General features: G+C 47.6%; 1 protein-coding gene across 1 annotated transcript in view; it reads left to right on the top strand.

Annotated features, from left to right (window-relative positions):
• Cad88C (cadherin 88C) overlaps positions 1–27342 on the top strand; it is a 346082-nt gene that overhangs the window by 10609 nt on the left and 308131 nt on the right. Inside the window, exon 2 of the mRNA XM_070086212.1 lies at positions 25437–25519. The gene's annotated coding sequence lies outside the window, so the exon portion shown is untranslated. The remainder of the gene's footprint in view (positions 1–25436; positions 25520–27342) is intronic.

Genomic DNA, 27342 nt, shown 5'->3' with positions numbered 1-27342 from the left:
ATATCTGTTTCATCCCCCATCTTCCAGCATCATCATTCTGCGTTATCTTCTAACATCATCACTACTTCAGCTACCAGCATCTCATCTCCCGCCACCATCTCTATTTCATCCACCCTCCAGCATCATCACTCTACTTCATCTTTCAGCATCCCATCACCTAGCATCATCACTCTACCTCATCTCACGTCAGTTCATCTCCCAGCATTACCGTAGCGGCCTCAGTGGCTACGGTGACAGTGTTTTATCTCGCCTTCATCATCTTCGTCATCAGCATCAATATTATTATTACCAGCCTCATCAACATCATCTTCGTCTTATTCTTCTTCAACATTCATATAATGGTACTGTGTTGGAGACCTTAGAAGAGCTTCCCAACACGGAGTGAAGGATGGCAGGTTGCACTCACAAGTGAGGTAGGAAGACACTCTAGGTGGAGCTCATGGCTCCATAAAGCTTTACTCTCAGCGTAACATTGTTTATAATTACGGTTTCCTGCTCAATGCGTTTCATTCTATCATACCTGGCCAACACTCTTCTCCGCAGTGACTGTGACACTTGCTGCAGCACACACACACACACACACACACACACACACACACACACACACACACACACACACACACACACACACACACACACACACACACACACACACACACACACACACACACGCACGTACACTCACGCACGCACACACTTATATACAACAGGCCAAGTGTCTAATCGATATGTGCCTAGGACAGAATGGTAACACACACACACACACACACGCGCGCGCGCGCGCGAGCGAGCGTCTTTTGACAAATTGCAAGAATGGTTAGATAAGTGATTGCTTGAATTCAGCCCCAGTAAATGCAAGGCCATGAACATTGGGGAAGGAGTTAGAAAACCGGAAACGAGGATATAGACTGAGTCTGCTGGTTCCTGCTGACCAGGTCCTGTCTTCTGGAGCTGTGGCTTCTTATCCCATATTTCGTATATAACAGTTCTACTGTCTTCCAATTATGTCCTTGAATTTGTATTGATAAAGCCACTGGATGGTGAAACGTCTACAATAAAGATACCCAGATGTTGCACATGTGTCTAATTCTTCATTTTGTTCCACTGTAGACGTCTAGTAGACGGGTAAGACAGCCTAGCCACTTGTTTAAATATTTGCATGGTATAAGCATTCACAGGGCAGATGCCCCGCAGTCCGCAGTGAAAGACACTGGTTTATTGTGACGCTTCCCCACTGTGTAAGCTTTATACAGAGCGAAACGTTGCCACAATAAAAATGTTGCATTTGTTGCACATGTGTCCTTTTACCTACCACTTGTAGATTATCTCTAGCTGTTCACTTAGTGTCTCTCTTCTCTCTTTCACAACCCGGTGTCATATTTTGTCACGTCCCTTCAATATTTTCATCATGTGTGATTCGCTGGGCATCTTCCTTCCTTCATTCCCTGTTGGGTTGATGTTATTAAATCTCACCTGGTCCAAGTAGGACCGAAGCGTCGTCGTAGGCTCCTCTCTCCTATGTGCGGGTTATTTGTGTTGTTCCAGTCACGGTACTGTGCCTTTTTGTTCTCTCTCTCTCTCTCTCTCTCTCTCTCTCTCTCTCTCTCTCTCTCTCTCTCTCTCTCTCTCTCTCTCTCTCTCTCTCTCTCTCTCTCCTCTCTCTCTCTCTCTCGTGTGTGGTATAAATATACTGGCTTAAGTTAGCATATCAACGACGCTGGAGCCGTGTTGTAAGGAGTTTCTTAATTACAGGTACCGAGTCTGCAGACTAAACACGCTCCTCACTTATAATTACCTTTGTTTTTTTATATTCTCAATGTTGTCTGCCTTACTTGGTGGCCCTTTTATACAGGACTACTTGCTAGGTTGTTGCTTCTGTACTTGGACAACTAAACCTGATGCTTGTATGTATGTATATCTCTGGGGAGGGTGTTTTGGGGGTCAACGCCCCGGTGTCCTGATCCATGACCAGGCCTCAAGGTGGATCAGGGCCTGATCAATCAGGCTGTTACTGCTGGCTGCACGTAAACCGATGTACGAACCACAGCCCGGCTAGTCAGGAGCTGACTTTAAGTTTCTGTCCAGAGCCTTCTTGGAGACAGGGGTCTATTGGTAATCCCCCTCATGTATTCTGGGAGGCAATTGAACAATCCTGGGGTCCCTGACATTTATTGTGTTGTCTCTTAGCGTACTCATAGTGCCCCTGCTTTTCAGTGTTGCACCGCCTGCCTAGTCTTTTGCTTTCGTATGGAGTGATTTTCGTGTATATATTTAGGGGTAGTCCCTCTAGGACTTTCCAAGCGTATATTATGATGTATCTTTCTCGCCTGCATTCCAAGGGACTTCAACTATTCCAAGTAATTTAGGTGCTGTATGGTACTTATACGTCCAATTGAAGTTATCTGTATATTCTTTAGGTCTATAATTTCGCCTGCCTTGAAAAGGGCCCTTAGTGTACAGCAATATTCCAGCCTAGAGAGAACAAGCGATTTGAAGAGATTCGTCATTGGCTTGGCATCCCTAGTTTTGAAGGTTCTCATTATCCATCCTATCATTTTCCTAGCAGATATGGTAGACACATTGTTGTGATCTTTGACAGTGAGATTCTCTGACATTATCACTCCCACCTCCGTTACATTAGTTTTTCGCTCTATTGTGTGGTTGGAATTTGTTTTATACTCCGATCCAGGTTGAATTTCATCGAGTTTTCCATAGCATAGTAATTGAAATTTGTCTTCATTGAACTTCAGATTGTTTTCTGAGGCTCATCTAAAGATTTGGTTAATACCTGAATGAAGATCTGCAGTGCCCTCAAATTCTGGTATCGTTAGCAAAACAAGACACGATGCTGTGGCTTACATTTGTATGTCTTTATATATATATATATATCGTGCCGAATAGGTAAAATTAGTATAGGTAAAATTGGTATGATATATATTTTTTTATATATGTTAATGTAAAAATTAATAATTTTGTACCAAAAGAACGTTAGAAAACTTACCTAACCTTATTATAACGCGCAATTTAATTTAGCCTAATCCAACTAAATATATTTAACATAAGTTTACAATAATTTAATAATAAACAAACACAATGAAATATATATTTTTTCGTTATTAATGTTTGCATTAACATAAAACGTATAAGAGAAAATTTTAGAAAGGACTTAATTTTAAACGAGTTCTTGCTAATTGTTCTTGAGGTGGTACGTCCCTATATTATATATATATATATATATATATATATATATATATATATATATATATATATATATATATATATATATGTCGTGCCGAATAGGCAGAACTTGCGATCTTGGCTTAAATAGCAACGCTCATCTTGCCATATAGGACAAGTGAAAATTTGTGTATGCAATAATTTCGCCAAAATCATTCTGAACCTAACGAAAAAAATATATTTCACTGTGTTTGTTTAGTATTAAATTATTGTAAACAAATTTAAAATATATTTAGTTGGGTTAGGCTAAAATAAATTGCTCTTGTTATAATAAGGTTAGATAAGTTTTCTAAGTTCCTTTTGGTGCAAAATTATAAATTTTTACATCAACATTAATGAAAAAAATATATCTTTAAACGTATAAGAGAAAATTTTAGAAAGGACTTAATTTTAAATGAGTTCTTGCTAATTGACCAGTTTTACATATTCGGCACGATATATATATATATATATATATATATATATATATATATATATATATATATATATATATATATATATATATATATATATATATATATATATGGAGAGAGAGAGAGAGAGATTTAGAAGCGTAAAAGAAATGCAGTGGAGAGCAGGGAAGCCACGGGCACAGTAAGAGAACGCGGTGTCAACATCCGTGGTCCCAGGCTATTCAACCTGCAGCAGAAACATTGAGTCACAGCCTCCACATGTTACCAGATCAGCCAAGCTGTGACGGGTGTGTGGGCCAGCGGGCCGCCAATAATAGTCTTGTTGATCAGGCAGTCAGTAAAGAAGTCCGAGTCTCAGCTTCACTGTCATCATGGAGAAACTTTTTAACCCCGTCACAGGTATATCACAGGTAAGGTAGTGGGTAGAGGTGTAGTGGGTAGTGGAAGGAACAAGGGGTAGTGGGTAGTGGAATAAACAAAGGGTTGTGGGTAGTGGAAGGAACAAAGGGTTGTGGGTAGTGGAAGGAACAAAGGGTTGTGGGTAGTGGAAGGAACAAAGGGTCGTGGGTAGTGGAAGGAACAAAGGGTCGTGGGTAGTGGAAGGAACAAAGGGTCGTGGGTAGTGGAAGGAACAAAGGGTCGTGGGTAGTGGAAGGAACAAAAGGTTGTGGGTAGTGGAAGGAACAAAGGGTCGTGGGTAGTGGAAGGAACAAAGGGTCGTGGGTAGTGGAAGGAACAAAGGGTAGTGGGTAGTGGAAGGAGCAAAGGGTAGTGGGTAGTGGCAGGAACAAAGGGTAGTGGGTAGTGGAAGGAACAAAGGGTAGTGGGTAGTGGAAGGAACAAAGGGTTGTGGGTAGTGGAAGGAACAAAGGGTTGTGGGTAGTGGCAGGAACAAAGGGTAGTGGGTAGTGGAAGGAACAAAGGGTAGTGTGTAGGGGTTAGTAGCAGGAACAAAAGACAGTGGGTAGTGGCAGAAACAAAAGGTAGTATGTAGTAGCGGGTACAAAGGGTAGTGGGTAGTAGCAGGAACAAAGGGTAGTGGGTAGTAGCAGGAACAAAGGGTAGTGGGTAGTAGTAGGAACAAAGGGTACTGGGTAGTAGTAGGACCAAAAGGTAGTGGGTAGTTGCAGGAACCAAGGGTAGTGGGTAGTGGCAGGAACAAAGGGTAGTGGGTAGTGGCAGGAACAAAGGGTAGTGGGTAGTAGCAGGAACAAAGGGTAGTGGGTAGTAGCAGGAACAAAGGGAAGTGGGTAGTGGCAGGTACAAAGGGTAATGGTGGCGGGTCAGTATTGAGTAGTTAAGTAGTTCCCCTCAGGCAGGGCTGCTTGGTTCAGGCAGACTGCTCTCACACACCACCTCGCACACCCTAGAACCCATCACACACACACACTACCTTGTTCTTATATCAAAACATAATCTCAGTGGATTTCTGTGGATTACAGTCGTGATCAGGGCAGAGGGAAGAAGTTCAGTTGGGTTACAATTGGTGCCTCTGATGACGGAATATAATTCAGTAAGTATTTGTTCCGATTCCTTTCTGTTAGACACCCTGGTTAGTCTAGTGATCTATCGGATACCGCATCCGCGGGACATCCGCACAATTTCTTACTTCTGCATCCGCATCCATATTTTACTGTAAACAGATATCTGCATATGCATCCGCATCCGAATCCGCGGAACATCCGCACAATTTCTTACGTCAACATCCGCAAAATAAGTAAGATATCCTCATACACATCCGCATCCGCGGATATCTAAATTTTCACATCCGATATATCTGTAGAGTCTCTAGACAGTAGATCGTCGAACTGTCAATTTACGGACCGTGGCTCGATCCCCTCCTCCACTCTTCCGTTTATTCATTTGAGGTTTAGTCCCTGATGTATCATTTATGCTGTATCTCTGTTAATGTATTTTGTTTTCAAATAAAGTTCATAGAATATACAAGGTGATAGGAGAATATAATATTCAAACAGGTCTGGGGAGAATCTTGAGTTTTCCTTCAAATGCATTTATTCTCTTCTCTGAGGACGAGGGTCCCCAGTCCAGTCCTGCAATAACGTCGTTTCATTATAACGTTGATGAGAAAAAGCGATTCCCGGCCCTGGCCACTGTGTGTGTGGAGACAGTAAAATAAAAATTGATAAAGTTTACGATAATCATAGAAATGCACGACAATAAAAGAGGTGGTAAGGAAGTGCTCATCGAGCCGCCATATTTATTATTATTGTTTTTGAACTGCCTGGTGGTAGGAGGTGATCCTCACAGTTTTCACTTGCAAACATTTATTCCTTGATTTAAACCTATTACAATGAGTGATAAATGTGTACTGTGCATCCTGATGTTTGTGGCCACAGAAAACTACAAATTTTAAAGAGGTTTGGCGATGGACAGTGAGATGTGGTTTGGTTATATGTCGTGTCACTGTAACGTTACTGGTTTTGTTATATGTCGTGTCACTGTAACGTTACTGGTTTTGTTATATGTCGTGTCACTGTAACGTTACTGGTTTTGTTATATGTCGTGTCACTGTAACGTTACTGGTTTTGTTATATGTCGTGTCACAGTAAAGTCACTGGTTTTGTTATATGTCGTGTCACTGTAACGTTACTGGTTTTGTTATATGTCGTGTCACTGTAACGTTACTGGTTTTGTTATATGTCGTGTCACTGTAACGTTACTGGTTTTGTTATATGTCGTGTCACAGTAAAGTCACTGGTTTTGTTATATGTCGTGTCACTGTAACGTTACTGGTTTTGTTATATGTCGTGTCACTGTAACGTTACTGGTTTTGTTATATGTCGTGTCACTGTAACGTTACTGGTTTGGTTATATGTCGTGTCACAGTCAAGTCACAGTTTCCAAGAACCTGTCAACGACGTTAAGGAATATTTATTGTATGTATATATGTCGTGCCGATTAGGTAAAACTTGCTATTTTGGCTTAAATAGCAACACTCTTCTTTCTGAATAAGGCAAGCGAAATTTTGTGTATGCAATAATTTCACAAAAAATCATTCTGAACCTAAGGAAAAAAAATGTTCTGTGTGTTTTTTATTAATAAATTATTGTAAACTTATCTAAAATATATTTAGTTGGATGAGACTAAATTAAATTGCGCTTGTTATAATACCTGGAGGTTACCTGGAGGTTACCTGGAGGTTATTCCGGGGATCAACGCCCCCGCGGCCCGGTCCATGACCAGGCCTCCCGATGGATCAGGGCCTGATCAACTAGGCTGTTACTGCTGGCCGCACGCAGTCCAACGTACGAGCCACAGCCCGGCTGATCCGGCACTGACTTTAGGTATCTGTCCAGCTCTCTCTTGAAGGCAGCCAGGGGTTTATTGGCAATTCCCCTAATGCTTGATGGGAGGCTGCTGAACAGTCTTGGGCCCCGGACACTTATGGTGTTTTCCCTTAGTGTACCAATGGCGCCCCTACTTATAAGGTTCTTTTGGTACAAAATTATTAATTTTAAATGAGTTCTTGCTAATTTACCAGTTTTACCTATTCGGCACGACATATATATATCAATAACAGCACTGCGACTAGCCAAGGACTCGAACCCATGCTGCTTTGGCCTGCCTCATGGTGAGCGACAAAACATGACGCTCTAACCCACAGGACTACGCAATCCTACAAGAATGACGCACCCAGTCAAGCTAGGTGTTTTTCCGTCATCTGAGGACATACGGTGGTGTGGGTGCCTCTGGGCTAATTTCATTCTACTCCCTGTTTGGTGTACTAGCCCAACGAGCAGTATTTTATATTATTGTAACCACGAACGAGTGGTATTGATCAATAACAACACTGCGACTAACCAAGGACTCGAACCCATGCTGCTTTGACGCGCCTCATGGTGAGCGAAAGCACATGACGCATAATGTGTACTCACTTCATCCCTGGATTTCATTGGAGTATTTTGAACCATCTGCTAATCCCCTTGCTGTCATGGGAAATGATTTGTGTGTGCAGATTGTGGACTAATCCTTCTAAAATTTTCCAGGGGTAGATTATCATGTACCTTTCTCACTTACTCTCCGAGGAGTGCAGGTCGAGGGACTTCAAATGTTCCCAGTAATTTAGGCACTTGACTGCATTTATGTGAGCAATGAAGGTTCTCTGCACATTCTCCAGATCTACAATTTCGCCTGCCTTGAACGGAGCTGTTAGAGTTCAGCAGTACTCTAGTGTAGAGAAAACAAGTGACTTTAGGAGTATCATCACTGGCTTGGCATCCTTTGTTTTGAAGGTCCTAGTTTTCCCTGCGGTTGTGATAGTAACACTGTTGTGACCCATGAAGGTGAGATCTTCTGACATGATCACTCCCAGGTCTTTCACATTAGTCTTTTGCTCTGTTGACTGATTCAGGTTTGTTTTATACTCCGTTCCTATCTTTATTTTCTCAGTCTTTCCATAATGAAGTAACTAAAATTTGCCTTCATTGAACATATTGTTGTGAGTGGCCCGCTGGAAGACTTTGTTAATATCATCTTGGAGGTTGTCTGTGCCCTTGGTGGATGACAGTCTCATACTCTAGTCTGGTCTGCAAAGGATGATTCAGTGCTGTTATTTGTCTCTGTCTATACCTTTGATGAGTTCCCAGCGTTTTTGCACTCCCGGAGCCCGGCCATGGTTCATGCTTGTCTGGTGTTTGCCAGTCAACCAGGCTGTTGCTGCTGGTGGTCCGCTGCTCCCACATATCCATCACAGCCTATGTCGGATATAAGAATGAGAAAGGAAACAGGGACCAGTACTGTGTCTTGGGATACAGAGCTTTTCACTGTGGCAGTCTTCGATTTTACTCAGTTCACTATTATAGTTTGAGAACCTTTGATATACCTCTGATGAATTTCGAGAGTTCCTTCACTCCTGGAGCCCGGCACTGGGTTAGGTTCTATTAGTTAAAAAATTAAATATCCATCTGCCCACTATTCTAGTTAATCCTTTTGTACACATTTTGTGAGCTGTTACACCATGGTCACACTTGTCAGAGTATTTTGTAAACTCGGTGTTCACTACATCTGTATTTTGCTTGTTTTCCACTGCGTCCATGACCATATCGTAATGGTCAAGCAATTGTGAGAGGCAGGCGTGTCCTGTTCTGGGCCCACGTTGACCTGAGAAGTAATCTGTGTGAGAAGAACAACCACCACCACCACCACTACCACTTAACTCACCACCACTACCACTTAACTCACCACCACTACCACTTGCAGCACCACCACCACCACTTGCAGCAGCAGCAGCACACCACCACCACCACCACCACCAGCAGCAGCCACCACCACCGCTTGTAGCAGTACCACAACCACCACCACTTGCAGCAGTACCACCACCACTTGCAGCAGCACCACCACCACTTACAGCAGTGCCACCACCACTAGCAGCACTTGCAGCAGTACCACCACCACTACCACTTGCAGCAGTACCACCACCACTACCACTTGCAGCAGTACCACCACCACAACCACCATTGATGCTGAATACCTCAGTTGCTGCTGATGTTGCTCCTGTTGTTGCTGATGCCATGCTGCTGCTGCTGCTGCTGCTGCTGCTGCTGCTGCTGCTGCGGGAGCGGCGGCGGCGGCAGCGGCGGCGGTGACTTCTGCTGCTGTTGCTGCTGCTGCTGCTGCTGCGGCGGCGGCGGCACCAGCAAACAGGTTATGGACTCACTATAATTTAGTGTGGGTTGTGGGCGACAGACAGCTCGCAGCTCCGCAGATCATGTGACTTTTGGCCTGCCTTACCACTGGTTATATGATCGCCACTACCCCTCCTGCTGCTGCCACTGTGTGAACTCCACCTCCCTTCCTGGTGCCACTGGGAATGACAGGGGGTGTCAGAGGTCGCCCTTGAGGGTCAAGGGTGTGTGATGGTGGAAGTCAGGACGCGAAGGGGAAATGGTCTGTGAGGATTAGGGGATATGGAGGCCAACTTGGTGAGGAGACGGATCACCTGGTGAGGAGACGGATCACCTGGTGAGGAGACTTGGATCATCTGGGGAGAGACTTGGATCACCTGGAGGGAGACTTGGATCACTTGAGGACGAGGAATTCAATCAGGGAAAGATAACATGTTTTCAAGGACATGAAGTCGTGTGTTATGACCGTCACAGAAATGCAGTGACTGCATGTTCTTGGACTGCAAGAAAACACTTGACAATGTTCCCCTCTATAATAAACTAGAAAAACAGTCTGTAGTGACAGCAAGTGTGTTCCAGCAGATTAAAGAACACTTAAAAGAACAGAAGAGAAGGCCATCTGACAGGATGGGTGATGGTAACAGTTAGGGTGTCCCAAGGATCAGTGCTAGGACCACTGCTGTTTCTGTCAGGCGTCAGTGCTATACCAGAGGGAAAAACGTGAGTGAAGGCTTGAGGATATGAATGAGTTGATGACGAGTGTATGAGTGAAGGTATGAGTGACTGATTGAATGATGGTATAGGTGAGTGAATTATGTTATGAGTGAGGTTATAGGTGAGTAAATGGATGAGTGCGTGAGTGGATGACTGTATGCATGCGTGTGTGGCTAGGGTGAGTGAGGCTTAACGAACAACACCGTCAACACCACCTGCGTCACTTACACACAGCTAACATCTTCGTCTATGTATGTATGTATATGTATATGTATATGTATATTATTGTCATATATATATATATATATATATATATATATATATATATATATATATATATTATTGTATGTATATATATATATTATTGTCATTAAGCAGAACTATAGCTTCAATTAAGGTTTGTGATATGGATAATTGTTATGGCTATAATTCAAAGTAGAGGAGGAGGAAGAGGAGGTGATGGAAGAGGAGAAGGAGGTGGTGGAGGTTAAGGGTGAGTAACGTGGACATGTAGAGGAAGATGATCTCAGCCTCCAGACAATGTTCACTCCTCGTAAGTATAAGATAATAACAAGGTCCTCGAAGCACCACTTTCACTCTGTATTTTGTATTGTGTAATAATGGAGTAGTTTGTACTCCCGTGTTAACTGTGTACCTGGAGTCTACCTGGAGGTTAATCCGGGGATCAACGCCCCCGCGGCCCGGTCCACGACCAGGCCTCCCGGTGGATCAGAGCCTGATCAACCAGGCTGTTACTGCTGGCCGCACGCAGTCCAACGTACGAGCCACAGCCCGGCTGATCCGGCACTGACTTTACGTATCTGTTCAGCTCTCTCCTGAAGGCAGCCAGGGGTTTATTGGTAATTCCCCTGATGCTTGATGGGAGGGAGTTGAACAGTCTTGGGCCCCAGACACTTACGGTGTTTTCTCTTAGTGTACCAATGGCGTCCCTACTTTTAATTGGGGGTATTTTGCATCGCCTGCCCAGACTTTTACTTTCGTAGAGAGTTGTTTCTGTGTGCAGATTCGGGACAGTGTATGGAGCAGTAACAGGAGAGCATAGTGGAGGTGTTGGTAGCGTGGAGGATTGTGGAGGTGTTTGTAGTGTGGAGGATTGTGGAGGTGTTGGTAGTGTAGAGGATTGTGGAGGTGTTGGTAGTGTGGAGGATTGTGGAGGTGTTGGTAGTGTAGAGGATAGTGGAGGTGTTGGTAGTGTGGAGGATTGTGGAGGTGTTGGTAGTGTGGAGGATAGTGGAGGTGTTGGTAGTGTGGACGATAGTGGAGGTGTTGGTAGCGTGGAGGATAGTGGAGGTGTTGGTAGTGTGGAGGATAGAGGTGTGGTAGTGTGGAGGATAGTGGAGGTGTTGGTAGTGTGGAGGATAGTGGAGGTGTTGGTAGCGTGGAGGATAGTGGAGGTGTTGGTAGTGTGGAGGATAGTGGAGGTGTTGGTAGTGTGGAGGATAGTGGAGGTGTTGGTAGTGTGGAGGATAGTGGAGGTGTTGGTAGTGTTGTCCTTAAACCAGTCATAGGTTTATCTAACACAAGTGGAGTGGTGGTGGATGTTACTCCACCATCACCGGTGGTGGAGTGGTGGTGGATGTCACCCCCACTGTCGTGGGGGTTCGAAAGGAGATATGATGGTTGAAGATAAACACACTTGTGGATGGTAACACTATATATTGAAGAATTGAGACACTTATGCAACACATGGGAATCTTTATTGAAGAAACGTTTCGCCACACAGTGGCTTCATCAGTCAAATACAAAGTTGAAATCGGTAAGGAGAGGAGAAGTTTGAGGTAATCAATTCTTCAACTTGTCGGTTTTTCAAAACCATTCATCACAACACTATATATTGTCAGACTGGGATAAGGGAGCCCAACCTGCCTTGTGTTGACCTATGCGTGGACTGAGGAAGTTACAGAGGTACTCGCGCACACATGCGCATCACGTGACGTCACACAAACAGTCACTAGGCCTAGTAAGGGATCACATATATAAAACATATGGATGGTACTATGATACTCAGATAAGCTATACAACACATGTAAGGGGGATCAGCAACTATGCTGACACCACCATCAGGAGTGTAGTGGTGGTGGATGTCACTCCCACTATCAGTAGTGTAGTGGTGGTGGATGTCACCTCCACCATCAGTAGTGTAGTGGTGGTGGATGTCACTCCCACTATCAGTAGTGTAGTGGTGGTGGATGTCACCCCACCATCAGGAGTGTAGTGGTGGTGGATGTCACTCCCACTATCAGTAGTGTAGTGGTGGTGGATGTCACCCCACCATCAGGAGTGTAGTGGTGGTGGATGTCACTCCCACTATCAGTAGTGTAGTGGTGGTGGATGTCACCTCCACCATCAGTAGTGTAGTGGTGGTGAATGTCACCCCCACCATCAGTAGTGTAGTGGTGGTGGATGTCACCTCCACCATCAGTAGTGTAGTGGTGGTGGATGTCACCCCCACCATCAGTAGTGTAGTGGTGGTGGATGTCACCCCCACCATCAGTAGTGTAGTGGTGGTGGATGTCACCTCCACCATCAGTAGTGTAGTGGTGGTGGATGTCACCCCCACCATCAGTAGTGTAGTGGTGGTGGATATCACCCCCACCATCAGTAGTGTAGTGGTGGTGGATGTCACCCCCACCATCAGTAGTGTAGTGGTGGTGGATGCCACTCCACCATCACCGGTGGTGGAGTGGTAGTGGATGTCACCCCCACCATCAGTAGTGTAGTGGTGGTGAATGTCACCCCCACCATCAGTAGTGTAGTGGTGGTGGATGTCACCTCCACCATCAGTAGTGCAGTGATGGTGGATGTCACCCCATCAGTAGTGTAGTGGTGGTGGATGTCACCCCCACCATCAGTAGTGTAGTGGTGGTGGATGTCACCCCCATCAGTAGTGTAGTGGTGGTGGATGTCACCCCCACCATCAGTAGTGTTATGGTGGTGGATGTCACCCACACCATCAGTAGTGTAGTGGTGGTGGATGTCACCCCCACCATCACCGGTGGTGGAGTGGTGGTGGATGTCACCCCCACCATCAGTAGTGTAGTGGTGGTGAATGTCACCCCCACCATCAGTAGTGTAGTGGTGGTGGATGTCAACCCCATCATCAGTAGTGTAGTGGTGGTGGATGTCACCCCCACCATCAGTAGTGTAGTGGTGGTGGATGTCACCCCCACCATCAGTAGTGTAGTGGTGGTGGATGTCACTCCACCATCACCGGTGGTGGAGTGGTGGTGGATGTCACCCCCACCATCAGTAGTGTAGTGGTGGTGGATGTCCCTCCCACCATCAGAAGTGTATTGGTGGTGGATGTCACTCCCACTGTCAGTAGTGTAGTGGTGGATGTCACTCCACCATCACCGGTGGTGGAGTGGTGGTGGATGTCACCCCCACTATCAGTAGTTTAGTGGTGGTGGATGTCACCCCAACCATCAGTAGTGTAGTGGTGGTGGATGTCAGCCCCACCATCAGTAGTGTAGTGGTGGTGGATGTCACCCCCACCATTAGTAGTGTAGTGGTGGTGGATGTCACCCCACCATCAGTAGTGTAGTGGTGGTGGATGTCACCCCCACTATCAGTAGTGTAGTGGTGATGGATGTCAGCCCCACCATCAGTAGTGTAGTGGTGGTGGATGTCACCCCCACCATCAGTAGTGTATTGGTGGTGGATGTCACCCCCACCATCAGTAGTGTATTGGTGGTGGATGTCACCCCCACCATCAGTAGTGTAGTGGTGGTGGATGTCACCCCCACCATCAGTAGTGTAGTGGTGGTGGATGTCACCCCCACCATCAGTAGTGTAGTGGTGGTGGATGTCACCCCCACCATTAGTAGTGTAGTGGTGGTGGATGTCACCCCACCATCAGTAGTGTAGTGGTGGTGGATGTCACCCCCACTATCAGTAGTGTAGTGGTGATGGATGTCAGCCCCACCATCAGTAGTGTAGTGGTGGTGGATGTCACCCCCACCATCAGTAGTGTATTGGTGGTGGATGTCACCCCCACCATCAGTAGTGTATTGGTGGTGGATGTCACCCCCACCATCAGTAGTGTAGTGGTGGTGGATGTCACCCCCACCATCAGTAGTGTAGTGGTGGTGGATGTCACCCCCACCATCAGTAGTGTAGTGGTGGTGGATGTCACCCCACCATCAGTAGTGTAGTGGTGGTGGATGTCACCTCCACCATCAGTAGTGTAGTGGTGGTGGATGTCACTCCCACCATCAGTAGTGTAGTGGTGGTGGATGTCACCCCACCATCAGTAGTGTAGTGGTGGTGGATGTCACCCCCACCATCAGTAGTGTAGTGGTGGTGGATGTCACCCCACCATCAGTAGTGCAGTGGTGGTGGATGTCACCCCCACCATCAGTAGTGTAGTGGTGGTGGATGTCACCCCCACCATCAGTAGTGTAGTGGTGGTGGATGTCACCCCCACCATCAGTAATGTAGTGGTGGTGGATGTCACCCCCACCATCAGTAGTGTAGTGGTGGTGGATGTCAATCCCACCATCAGTAGTGTAGTGGTGGTGGATGTCACCCCCACCATCAGTAGTGTAGTGGTGGTGGATGTCAATCCCACCATCAGTAGTGTAGTGGTGGTGGATGTCAATCCCACCATCAGTAGTGTAGTGGTGGTGGATGTCACCCCCACCATCAGTAGTGTAGTGGTGGTGGATGTCAATCCACCATCAGTAGTGTAGTGGTGGTGGATGTCACCCCCACCATCAGTAGTGTAGTGGTGGTGAATGTCACCCCCACCATCAGTAGTGTAGTGGTGGTGGATGTCACTCCCACCATCAGTAGTGTAGTGGTGGTGGATGTCACCCCCACCATCAGTAGTGTAGTGGTGGTGGATGTCACCCCACCATCAGTAGTGTAGTGGTGGTGGATGTCACTCCCACCATCAGTAGTGTAGTAGTGGTGGATGTCACCCCCACCATCAGTAGTGTAGTGGTGGTGGATGTCACCCCCACCATCAGTAGTGTAGTGGTGGTGGATGTCACCCCCACCATCAGTAGTGTAGTGGTGGTGGATGTCACCCCCACCATCAGTAGTGTAGTGGTGGTGGATGTCACCCCCACCATCAGTAGTGTAGTGGTGGTGGATGTCACCCCCACCATCAGTAGTGTAGTGGTGGTGGATGGCACCCCCACCATCAGTAGTGTAGTGGTGGTGGTATGTAGTGGTGGTGGATGTCACCCCCACCATCCGTAGTGTAGTGGTGGTGGATGTCACCCCACCATCAGTAGTGTAGTGGTGGTGGATGTCACTCCCACCATCAGTAGTGTAGTGGTGGTGGATGTCACCCCACCATCAGTAGTGTAGTGGTGGTGGATGTCACCCCACCATCAGTAGTGTAGTGGTGGTGGATGTCACCCCACCATCAGTAGTGTAGTGGTGGTGGATGTCACCCCACCATCAGTAGTGTAGTGGTGGTGGATGTCACCCCACCATCAGTAGTGTAGTGGTGGTGGATGTCACCCCACCATCAGTAGTGTAGTGGTGGTGGATGTCACCCCCACCATCAGTAGTGTACTGGTGGTGGATGTCACCCCCACCATCAGTAGTGTACTGGTGGTGGATGTCACTCCCACCATCAGTAGTGTAGTGGTGGTGGATGTCACCCCACCATCAGTAGTATAGTGGTGGTGGATGTCAATCCCACCATCAGTAGTGTAGTGGTGGTGGATGTCAATCCCACCATCAGTAGTGTAGTGGTGGTGGATGTCACCCCACCATCAGTAGTGTAGTGGTGGTGGATGTCACCCCCCCATCAGTAGTGTGGTGGTGGTGGATGTCACTCCCACCATCAGTAGTGTAGTGGTGGTGGATGTCACTCCACCATCAGTAGTGTAGTGGTGGTGGATGTCACTCCACCATCAGTAGTGTAGTGGTGGTGGATGTCACCCCACCATCAGTAGTGTAGTGGTGGTGGATGTCACTCCACCAGCAGTAGTGTAGTGGTGGTGGATGTCACTCCCACCATCAGTAGTGTAGTGGTGGTGGATGTCACCCCCACCATCAGTATTGTAGTGGTGGTGGATGTCACCCCCACCATCAGTAGTGTAGTGTTGGTGGATGTCACCCCCACCATCATTAGTGTAGTGGTGGTGGATATCACCCCCACCATCAGTAGTGTAGTGGTGGTGGATGTCACCCCCACCATCAGTAGTGTAGTGGTGGTGGATGTCACCCCCACCATCAGTAGTGTAGTGGTGGTGGATGTCACCCCCACCATCAGTAGTGTAGTGGTGGTGGATGTCACCCCACCATCAGTAGTGTAGTGGTGGTGGATGTCACCCCACTGTCAGTAGTGTAGAGGTGGTGGATGTCACCCCACCATCAGTAGTGTAGTGGTGGTGGATGTCAATCCCACCATCAGTAGTGCAGTGGTGGTGGATGTCACCCCCACCATCAGTAGTGTAGTGGTGGTGGATGTCACCCCCACCATCAGTAGTGTAGTGGTGGTGGATTTCACCCCCACCATCAGTAGTGTAGTGGTGGTGGATGTCACCCCCACCATCAGTAGTGTAGTGGTGGTGGATGTCACCCCCACCATCAGTGTTGTAGTGTTGGTGGATGTCACCCCCACCATCAGTAGTGTAGTGGTGGTGGATGTCACCCCATCATCAGTAGTGTAGTGGTGGTGGATGTCACCCCACCATCAGTAGTGTAGTGGTGGTGGATGTCAATCGCACCATCAGTAGTGTAGTGGTGGTGGATGTCACCCCACCATCAGTAGTGTAGTGGTGGTGGATATCAATCGCACCATCAGTAGTGTAGTGGTGGTGGATGTCACCCCACCATCAGTAGTGTAGTGGTGGTGGATGTCACTCCCACCATCAGTAGTGTAGTGGTGGTGGATGTCACCCCCACCATCAGTAGTGTAGTGGTGGTGGATGTCACCCCCACCATCAGTAGTGTAGTGGTGGTGGATGTCGCCCCCACCATCAGTAGTGTACTGGTGGTGGATGTCACCCCCACCATCAGTAGTGTACTGGTGGTGGATGTCACTCCCACCATCAGTAGTGTAGTGGTGGTGGATGTCACCCCACCATCAGTAGTATAGTGGTGGTGGATGTCAATCCCACCATCAGTAGTGTAGTGGTGGTGGATGTCAATCCCACCATCAGTAGTGTAGTGGTGGTGGATGTCACCCCAATATCAGTAGTGTAGTGGTGGTGGATGTCACTCCCACCATCAGTAGTGTAGTGGTGGTGGATGTCACCCCCACCATCAGTAGTGTAGTGGTGGTGGATGTCACCCCCACCATCAGTAGTGTAGTGGTGGTGGATGTCACCCCCACCATCAGTAGTGTAGTGGTGGTGTATGTCACATAAGAACATAAGAAAGGAGGAACGCTGCAGGAGGCCTGCTGGCCCATACTAGGCAGGTCCTTTACAATTCATCCCACTAACAAAACATTTGCCCAACCCAATTTTCAATGCCACCCAAGAAATAAGCTCTGATGTGAAAGTCCCACTCAAATCCAACCCCTCCCACTCATGTACTTATCCAACCTAGATTTGAAACTACCCAAAGTCCTAGCCTCAATAACCCAACTAGGTAGACTGTTCCACTCATCAACTACCCTATTGAGATTAAGACACATATGCAACATCTGGGTATCTTTATTGTAGACGTTTCGCCATCCAGTGGCTTTATCAATACAAATTCTAGGAATGAACATTAAAATGGTATAAAATACCGACAGATTGTTAGGTAAGACACATATGCAACAGTTAGGTATCTTTATTTCGAAACGTTTCGCCTACACAGTAGGCTTCTTCAGTCGAGTACAGAAAAGTTGATAGAAGCAGAAGATACTTGAAGACGATGTAATCAGTCCATCACCCTTAAAGTTTCGAGGTGGTCAGTCCCTCAGTCTGGAGAAGAGCATTGTTCCGTTGTCTGAAACAATATGAAGTTGAAGTGACAGGATGGAGCCTTTATATAGTGCCAGGAGGTGAGACGTAGGTTGCTTTGGGAGGGCAGGTCCCTCTCAAACCCAGCCGTTCTCACTAGTAGAGGTCGAAGTTGATGGTCTGTACCAAGATACCCTTGTGTTGCAGTTCATTCTGTCAGACACTGCAACACAAGGGTATCTTGGTACAGACCATCAACTTCGACCTCTACTAGTGAGAACGGCTGGGTTTGAGAGGGACCTGCCCTCCCAAAGCAACCTACGTCTCACCTCCTGGCACTATATAAAGGCTCCATCCTGTCACTTCAACTTCATATTGTTTCAGACAACGGAACAATGCTCTTCTCCAGACTGAGGGACTGACCACCTCAAAACTTTAAGGGTGATGGACTGATTACATCGTCTTCAAGTATCTTCTGCTTCTATCAACTTTTCTGTACTCGACTGAAGAAGCCTACTGTGTAGGCGAAACGTTTCGGAATAAAGTTGTCTAACTGTTGCATATGTGTCTTACCTAACAACAAATTCTAGGACATAACTTGAAGACAGTAGAACTATGTACAGAAGATGAGGTAATCAGTCCCTCAACCTAGGAGTAGGTGCGAAGAGCACCATAGTCGTGGAGATTCTCCACGACTATGGTGCTCTTCGCACCTACTCCTAGGTTGAGGGACTGATTACCTCATCTTCTGTACATAGTTCTACTGTCTTCAAGTTATGTCCTAGAATTTGTATTGATAAAGCCACTGGATGGCGAAACGTCTACAATAAAGATACCCAGATGTTGCATATGTGTCTTAATCTCATCTTGTCGGTATTATATACCATTCGTACACAACTACCCTATTTCCAAACCAATACTTTCCTATGTCCTTTCTAAATCTAAACTTATCTAATTTAAATCCATTACTGCGGGTTCTCTCTTGGACAGACATCCTCAAGACCTTGTTAATATCCCCTTTATTAATACCTATCTTCCACTTATACACTTCGATCAGGTCTCCCCTCATTCTTCGTCTAACAAGTGAATGTAACTTAAGAGTCTTCAATCTTTCTTCATAAGGAAGATTTCTAATGCTATGTATTAATTTAGTCATCCTACGCTGAATGTTTTCTAACGAATTTATGTCCATTTTGTAATACGGAGACCAGAACTGAACTGCATAATCTAGGTGAGGCCTTACTAATGATGTATAAAGCTGCAGTATGACCTCTGGACTTCTGTTGCTTACACTTCTTGATATAAATCCCAGTAATCTATTTGCCTTATTACGTACGCTTAGGCATTGCTGTCTTGGTTTAAGGTTGCTGCTCACCATAACCCCCAAGTCCTTTTCGCAATCTGTATGGGTAAGTTCTACATCATTTAACTTATAAGTACTAGGGTTATGGGCACTCCCAAGCTTCAGAACCTTGCATTTATCTACATTGAACTGCATCTGCCACTTTTCTGACCAAGAATAGAGTTTGTTTAAATCCCCCTGAAGTTCCATAACATCTACGTTTGAATCAATTATCCTACCTATCTTTGTGTCATCGGCGAATTTGCTCATATCACTAGTAATTCCCTCATCAAGATCATTGATATATATTATAAACAACAAGGGGCCCAAGACTGATCCCTGTGGAACGCCACTTGTTACAGATCCCCACTCGGACTTAACCCCATTTATGGACACTCTCTGCTTCCTGTCAGTGAGCCATGACTCGATCCACGAGAGCACTTTTCCCCCAATGCCATGAGCTGCCACTTTCTTTAACAGTCTATGGTGCGGAACTCTATCAAAAGCCTTACTAAAATCTAAGTAAATAATATCAAATTCTTTTTTGTGGTCAACAGCCTCAAAAGCTTTACTGAAGAAAGTTAATAAATTAGTTAGACAAGACCGGCCTCTTGTGAATCCATGCTGAGTATCATTAATCAAGCTATGCTTATCGAGATGGCTTCTTATAATCTCAGCTATAATTGACTCTAGTAATTTGCCTACAATTGAGGTCAGGCTTATTGGGCGGTAATTTGACGGTAACGACTTGTCCCCTGTTTTAAAAATAGGAATTATATTAGCCATCTTCCACATATCAGACACTACACCTGTTTGAAGAGATAAATTAAAAATATTAGTTAATGGTTCACAGAGTTCCATTTTGCATTCCTTAAGAACCCTTGAAAAAACCTCATCAGGACCCGGCGACTTATTTTGCTTCAGTCTGTCTATCTGCTTCACAACCATCTCACTAGTGACTGTGATGTTACATAATTTATCTTCTTCTAGCCCACTGTAAAAATTAATTACCATCAGTAGTGTAGTGGTGGTGGATGTCACCCCCACCATCAGTAGTGTAGTGGTGGTGGATGTCACCCCACCATCAGTAGTGTAGTGGTGGATGTTACGCCACTATCACAAGTCTCAACTTTTTTCAAGTGTTCAGATAACACATGGTCTTAGCGGCCTCTTGTTAGTGTAATAAAATGCTCAACTTGCCGGCGTGTAATTGTTTCGAGACACGACCCAGCGAGACACGGAAGTATCCACCATCTCAGATATTTTAAGACACTAAACCATTGACGACCCACGATCCAGGGATAATTAGGAATACAAGAAGAAGCAGAAGAAGAAGAAGAAGAGCCATTCAAGAAGGAATCCCAGCAGTTTTGTTCATCTTATTGGTGTGGCGTCTACCTGCACATTGTTTATTTTTAAGGCCTATTCCAGCTGCTGCCCGCCTAGACTCTAGTATCAAGAATACGACCTATACATTGCACGAGGGTCATTAAGGCTGTTATTTAACATCATGCATAATTTTATCTCTTAGATAAGAACTAAAATGTTCTTATTCTATGTATACTGAGAGAAAGTCAATCATTGTGTCTTACACCTATGTCTGGGGTAACTACCTCCCACAGGATGTGTCTGGGGTAACTACCTCCCACAGGATGTGTCTGGGGTAACTACCTCCCACAGGATGTGTCTGGGGTAACTACCTCCCACAGGATTGTCTGGGGTAACTACCACCCACAGGATGGTCTGGGGTAACTACCACCCACAGGATGGTCTGGGGTAACTACCACCCACAGGATGGTCTGGGGTAACTACCACCCACAGGATGGTCTGGGGTAACTACCACCCACAGGATGGTCTGGGGTAACTACCACCCACAGGATGGTCTGGGGTAACTACCACCCACAGGATGGGTCTGGGTTAACTACCTACCTCCGGTTGGTCTGGGGTAACTACCACCCACAGGATGGTCTGGGGTAACTACCACCCACAGGATGGTCTGGGGTAACTACCACCCACAGGATGGTCTGGGGTAACTACCACCCACAGGATGGTCTGGGGTAACTACCACCCACAGGATGGGTCTGGGGTAACTACCTCCCACAGGATGTGTCTGGGGTAACTACCTCCCACAGGATGGTCTGGGGTAACTACCACCCACACGAGGGTCTGGGGTAACTACCACCCACAGGATGGTCTGGGGTAACTACCACCCACAGGATGGTCTGGGGTAACTACCACCCACAGGATGGTCTGGGGTAACTACCACCCACAGGATGGTCTGGGGTAACTACCACCCACAGGATGGTCTGGGGTAACTACCACCCACAGGATTGTCTGGGGTAACTACCACCCACAGGATGGTCTGGGGTAACTACCATCCACAGGATGGTCTGGGGTAACTACCACCCGTAGGATGGTCTGGGGTAACTACCTCGCACAGGATGGTCTGGGGTAACTACCACCCACAGGATGGTCTGGGGTAACTACCACCCACAGGATGGTCTGGGGTAACTACCACCCACAGGATGGTCTGGGGTAACTACCACCCACAGGATGGTCTGGGGTAACTACCACACACAGGATGGTCTGGGGTAACTACCACCCACAGGATGGTCTGGGGTAACTACCACCCACAGGATGGTCTGGGGTAACTACCACCCACAGGATGGTCTGGGGTAACTACCACCCACAGGATGGTCTGGGGTAACTACCACCCACAGGATGGTCTGGGGTAACTACCACCCACAGGATGGTCTGGGGTAACTACCACCCACAGGATGGTCCTCCCACAGGATGGGGGGTAACTACCTCCCACAGGATGGTCTGGGGTAACTACCTCCCACAGGATGTGTCTGGGGTAACTACCTCCCACAGGATGGGTCTGGGGTAACTACCTCCCACAGGATGGGTCTGGGGTAACTACCTCCCACAGGATGGGTCTGGGGTAACTACCACCCACAGGATGGTCTGGGGTAACTACCACCCACAGGATGGTCTGGGGTAACTACCTCCCACAGGATGGGTCTGGGGTAACTACCTCCCACAGGATGGGTCTGGGGTAACTACCTCCCACAGGATGGGTCTGGGGTAACTACCTCCCACAGGATGGGTCTGGGGTAACTACCTCCCACAGGATGGGTCTGGGGTAACTACCTCCCACAGGATGGGTCTGGGGTAACCACCTCCCACAGGATGGGTCTGGGGTAACTACCTCCCACAGGATGGGTCTGGGGTAACTACCTCCCACAGGATGGATCTGGGGTAACTACCTCCCACAGGATGGTCTGGGGTAACTACCTCCCACAGGATGGGTCTGGGGTAACTACCTCCCACAGGATGGGTCTGGGGGCCCTACCTCCCACAGGATGGGTCTGGGGTAACTACCTCCCACAGGATGGGTCTGGGGTAACTACCTCCCACAGGATGGGTCTGGGGTAACTACCTCCCACAGGATGGGTCTGGGGTAACTACCTCCCACAGGATGGTCTGGGGTAACTACCTCCCACAGGATGGGTCTGGGGTAACTACCTCCCACAGGATGGGTCTGGGGTAACTACCTCCCACAGGATGGGTCTGGGGTAACTACCTCCCACAGGATGGTCTACCTCCCACAGGATGTGTCTGGGGTAACTACCTCCCACAGGATGGGTCTGGGGTAACTACCTCCCACAGGATGGTCTGGGGTAACTACCTCCCACAGGATGGGTCTGGGGTAACTACCTCCCACAGGATGGGTCTGGGGTAACTACCTCCCACAGGATGGGTCTGGGGTAACTACCTCCCACAGGATGGTCTGGGGTAACTACCTCCCACAGGATGGGTCTGGGGTAACTACCTCCCACAGGATGGTCTGGGGTAACTACCTCCCACAGGATGGGTCTGGGGTAACTACCTCCCACAGGATGGGTCTGGGGTAACTACCTCCCACAGGATGGGTCTGGGGTAACTACCTCCCACAGGATGGGTCTGGGGTAACTACCTCCCACAGGATGGATCTGGGGTAACTACCTCCCACAGGATGGGTCTGGGGTAACTACCTCCCACAGGATGGGTCTGGGGTAACTACCTCCCACAGGATGGGTCTGGGGTAACTACCTCCCACAGGATGGGTCTGGGGTAACTACCTCCCACAGGATGGGTCTGGGGTAACTACCTCCCACAGGATGGTTCTGGGGTAACTACCTCCCACAGGATGGGTCTGGGGTAACTACCTCCCACAGGATGGGTCTGGGGTAACTACCTCCCACAGGATGGGTCTGGGGTAACTACCTCCCACAGGATGGGTCTGGGGTAACTACCTCCCACAGGATGGGTCTGGGGTAACTACCTCCCACAGGATGGGTCTGGGGTAACTACCTCCCACAGGATGGGTCTGGGGTAACTACCTCCCACAGGATGGGTCTGGGGTAACTACCTCCCACAGGATGGGTCTGGGGTAACTACCTCCCACAGGATGGGTCTGGGGTAACTACCTCCCACAGGATGGGTCTGGGGTAACTACCTCCCACAGGATGGGTCTGGGGTAACTACCTCCCACAGGATGGGTCTGGGGTAACTACCTCCCACAGGATGGGTCTGGGGTAACTACCTCCCACAGGATGGGTCTGGGGTAACTACCTCCCACAGGATGGGTCTGGGGTAACCCTCTCCCAGGATGGGTCTGGGGTAACTACCTCCCACAGGATGGGTCTGGGGTAACTACCTCCCACAGGATGGGTCTGGGGTAACTACCTCCCACAGGATGGGTCTGGGGTAACTACCTCCCACAGGATGGGTCTGGGGTAACTACCTCCCACAGGATGGGTCTGGGGTAACTACCTCCCACAGGATGGGTCTGGGGTAACTACCTCCCACAGGATGGGTCTGGGGTAACCACCTCCCACAGGATGGGTCTGGGGTAACGACCTCCCACAGGATGGGTCTGGGGTAACCACCACCCACAGGATGGTCTGGGGTAACTACCACCCACAGGATGGTCTGGGGTAACTACCACCCACAGGATGGTCTGGGGTAGCTACCACCCACTGGATGGTCTGGGGTACCTACCACCCACAGGATGGTCTGGGGTAACTACCTCCCACAGGATAGTCTGGGGTAACTACCACCCACAGGACGGTCTGGGGTAACTACCACCCACAGGATGGGTCTGGGGTAACTACCTCCCACAGGATGGGTCTGGGGTAACCACCTCCCACAGGATGGGTCTGGGGTAACCACCTCCCACAGGATGGGTCTGGGGTAACCACCTCCCACAGGATGGGTCTGGGGTAACCACCTCCCACAGGATGGGTCTGGGGTAACCACCTCCCACAGGATGGGTATGTGATGCATAATAAGGCTTTCAGAGTATTGAACTCTCACGGATTTACCGCTTGTGATGAGGAGTAAGGTAGGGGAATTACCAGTAGGCCTCTGGCTGCCTTCAAGAGGTACCTGGAGGTGCCGAATCAGCCGGGCTGTGGTTCTTACGTTGGACTACGTGCGGCCAGCAGTAACAGCTTGGTTGATCAGGCCCTGATCCACCGGGAGGCCTGGTCGTGGACCGGGCCGCGGGGGCGTTGATCCCCGGAATACCCTACAGGTAGACTCCAGGTAGAGGACGCACGGTGGCCAGCGACTACAGTAGTCGTTCTGAGAGTTATCGTAAAGGACGCACGGTGGCCAGCGACTACAGTAGTCGTTCTGAGAGTTATAGTAAAGGACGCACGGTGGCCAGCGACTACAATAGTCGTTCTGAGAGTTATCGTAGAGGACGCACGGTGGCCAGCGACTACAATAGTCGTTCTGAGAGTTATCGTAGAGGACGCACGGTGGCCAGCGACTACAGTAGTCGTGGACCTCTCAATTTTCTCCCTCCCACGAACACTTGTTAATGCTGCGTCCGTTTCCCTGCATGCTGGCTTCACTCATGCAGCGACCCGCTGGAATCCGCAACGTTTTTTTTTATAGGTAGTTGCTGCTTATGAATGCTAGAGGTGTGAGGTGAGGCTGTGTTGTGTGGGGCTGGGCTGTCATCGCCTTTCCAACTGATGTTTTGGTAATGAACTCACACATATCTTGACTTCGCCTTCCTCAACATGTACATCCCTGCAACGAGTCACATCTGTTGGACTTTTTGTTTTTTTGCCGTATTCAGTTGCAAAAAAAAAAAAGGAGAGCCACTTTGCCAAAATATGGAGATATCTTACCCATTTTTCTTTTTTTTCAGCCTGAGGTCGTGGCCAGAGTGACGGGTCAGAACGGAGCTCTGCAATAAACGGTTGACCTCTGGGGATGCCTGTGTCCCTATGGGTGAGTGACCTGCACTCCGCCTCCTTTTGTGTTTTTGTTTCTTTTATATTGCGATATTTTCTGGGTAGTTAAGTTGGAGGGGAACATGTAACAATGTTATGGCTTGAGGAATTCCCCGTGGTTGGTGAGTGACGTGAGAAACTGTGTGAAGTGTGGCAGCCTAGTCTTCTGGAAACACAATTATTTATAGTTCAGGACATTTATTAGAAGACATTTATCGGTATTTATTAAAAACTACAAAAAATGTTCATTAATAATGATCAGTATAATTTTTAAAGGGGTGGACCGATAAGCCAGTGGAATGTGTCGGTCAGATGACCAAAAGCTCCAGCTGTAGGTCATCATAAGACTAAGACTCCCGTCAGGAAACATGTCCTGGTTCCTCACAAACCTTACCTAACCTAACCTCTAATAAACGTCCTAAACTGCACATAAGTATCTTTTTTCCACATCTTGTGGGTCTCACCATACCATTGTTAGGGGGATAGTCTTGTTGCAAGTGTTGTGTTGACTGTTGAGTTCTTGTTGGTGCTCCCAGGCGCTTACTCTACTTAGAATCCATCACTACCTACTGATGCTACAGCTTACGGCTCACAGCTGAAAGGATTTGATTTCAGTCCCCAGACAAGGCGGAATGTATGAATGTATCAGCACCCGGTGGTGGTGTTGATGTAGTGATGTTGTGGGTGCACACGCTGCTAGGAGACATGACACGCTGCTAGGAGACATGATTGTATCAACACCCAGTGTTGATGTAGTGATGTTGTGGGTGCACACGCTGCTAGGAGACATGACACGCTGCTAGGAGACATGATTGTATCAACACCCAGTGTTGATGTAGTGATGTTGTGGGTGCACACGCTGCTAGGAGACATGACACGCTGCTAGGAGACATGATTGTATCAACACCCAGTGTTGATGTAGTGATGTTGTGGGTGCACACGCTGCTAGGAGACATGACACGCTGCTAGGAGACATGATTGTATCAACACCCAGTGTTGATGTAGTGATGTGGGTGCACACGCTGCTAGGAGACATGACACGCTGCTAGGAGACATGATTGTATCAACACCCAGTGTTGATGTAGTGATGTTGTGGGTGCACACGCTGCTAGGAGACATGACACGCTGCTAGGAGACATGATTGTATCAACACCCAGTGTTGATGTAGTGATGTTGTGGATGCACAAGCTGCTAGGAGACATGACACGCTGCTAGGAGACATGACACGCTGCTAGGAGACATGAATGTATCAACACCCAGTGTTGATGTAGTGATGTTGTGGGTGCACACGCTGCTAGGAGACATGACACGCTGCTAGGAGACATGACACAAGAGGATCCTAACAAGTATATCACACTGCTGGACTTTCCTGCATTATCTTGGAGTAATAATACCTTCTTCTTTTCTTATTTCTTCTTTTTCTTCTTCTTCTTCTGCTGCTTCTTTTTGTTCTCCTCTTTTCTTCTTCTCAGCGCTGTATAACCCTAGTGGGTTTAGCGTTTTTTGATAATTATTTTCTCTTGTCTTTTCTTCTTCTACTTCGTCTGTTGAACGGTTGTGTACTTGGTTATTCTGTTGAACGGTTGTGTACTTGGTTATTCTGTTGAACAGTTGTGTACTTGGTTATTCTGTTGAACAGTTGTGTACTTGGTTATTCTGTTGAACAGTTGTGTACTTCGTTATTCTGTTGAACAGTTGTGTACTTGGTTATTCTGTTGAACAGTTGTGTACTTGGTTATTCTGTTGAACAGTTGTGTACTTGGTTATTCTGTTGAACGGTTGTGTACTTGGTTATTCTGTTGAACGGTTGTGTACTTGGTT

The sequence above is a fragment of the Cherax quadricarinatus genome, chromosome 18 (assembly GCF_038502225.1).
Source record: "Cherax quadricarinatus isolate ZL_2023a chromosome 18, ASM3850222v1, whole genome shotgun sequence".
Lineage (NCBI taxonomy): Eukaryota > Metazoa > Arthropoda > Malacostraca > Decapoda > Parastacidae > Cherax > Cherax quadricarinatus.
Note: the sequence above shows the minus strand (reverse complement) of the source record. Positions and strands in the feature narration are given on the sequence as shown.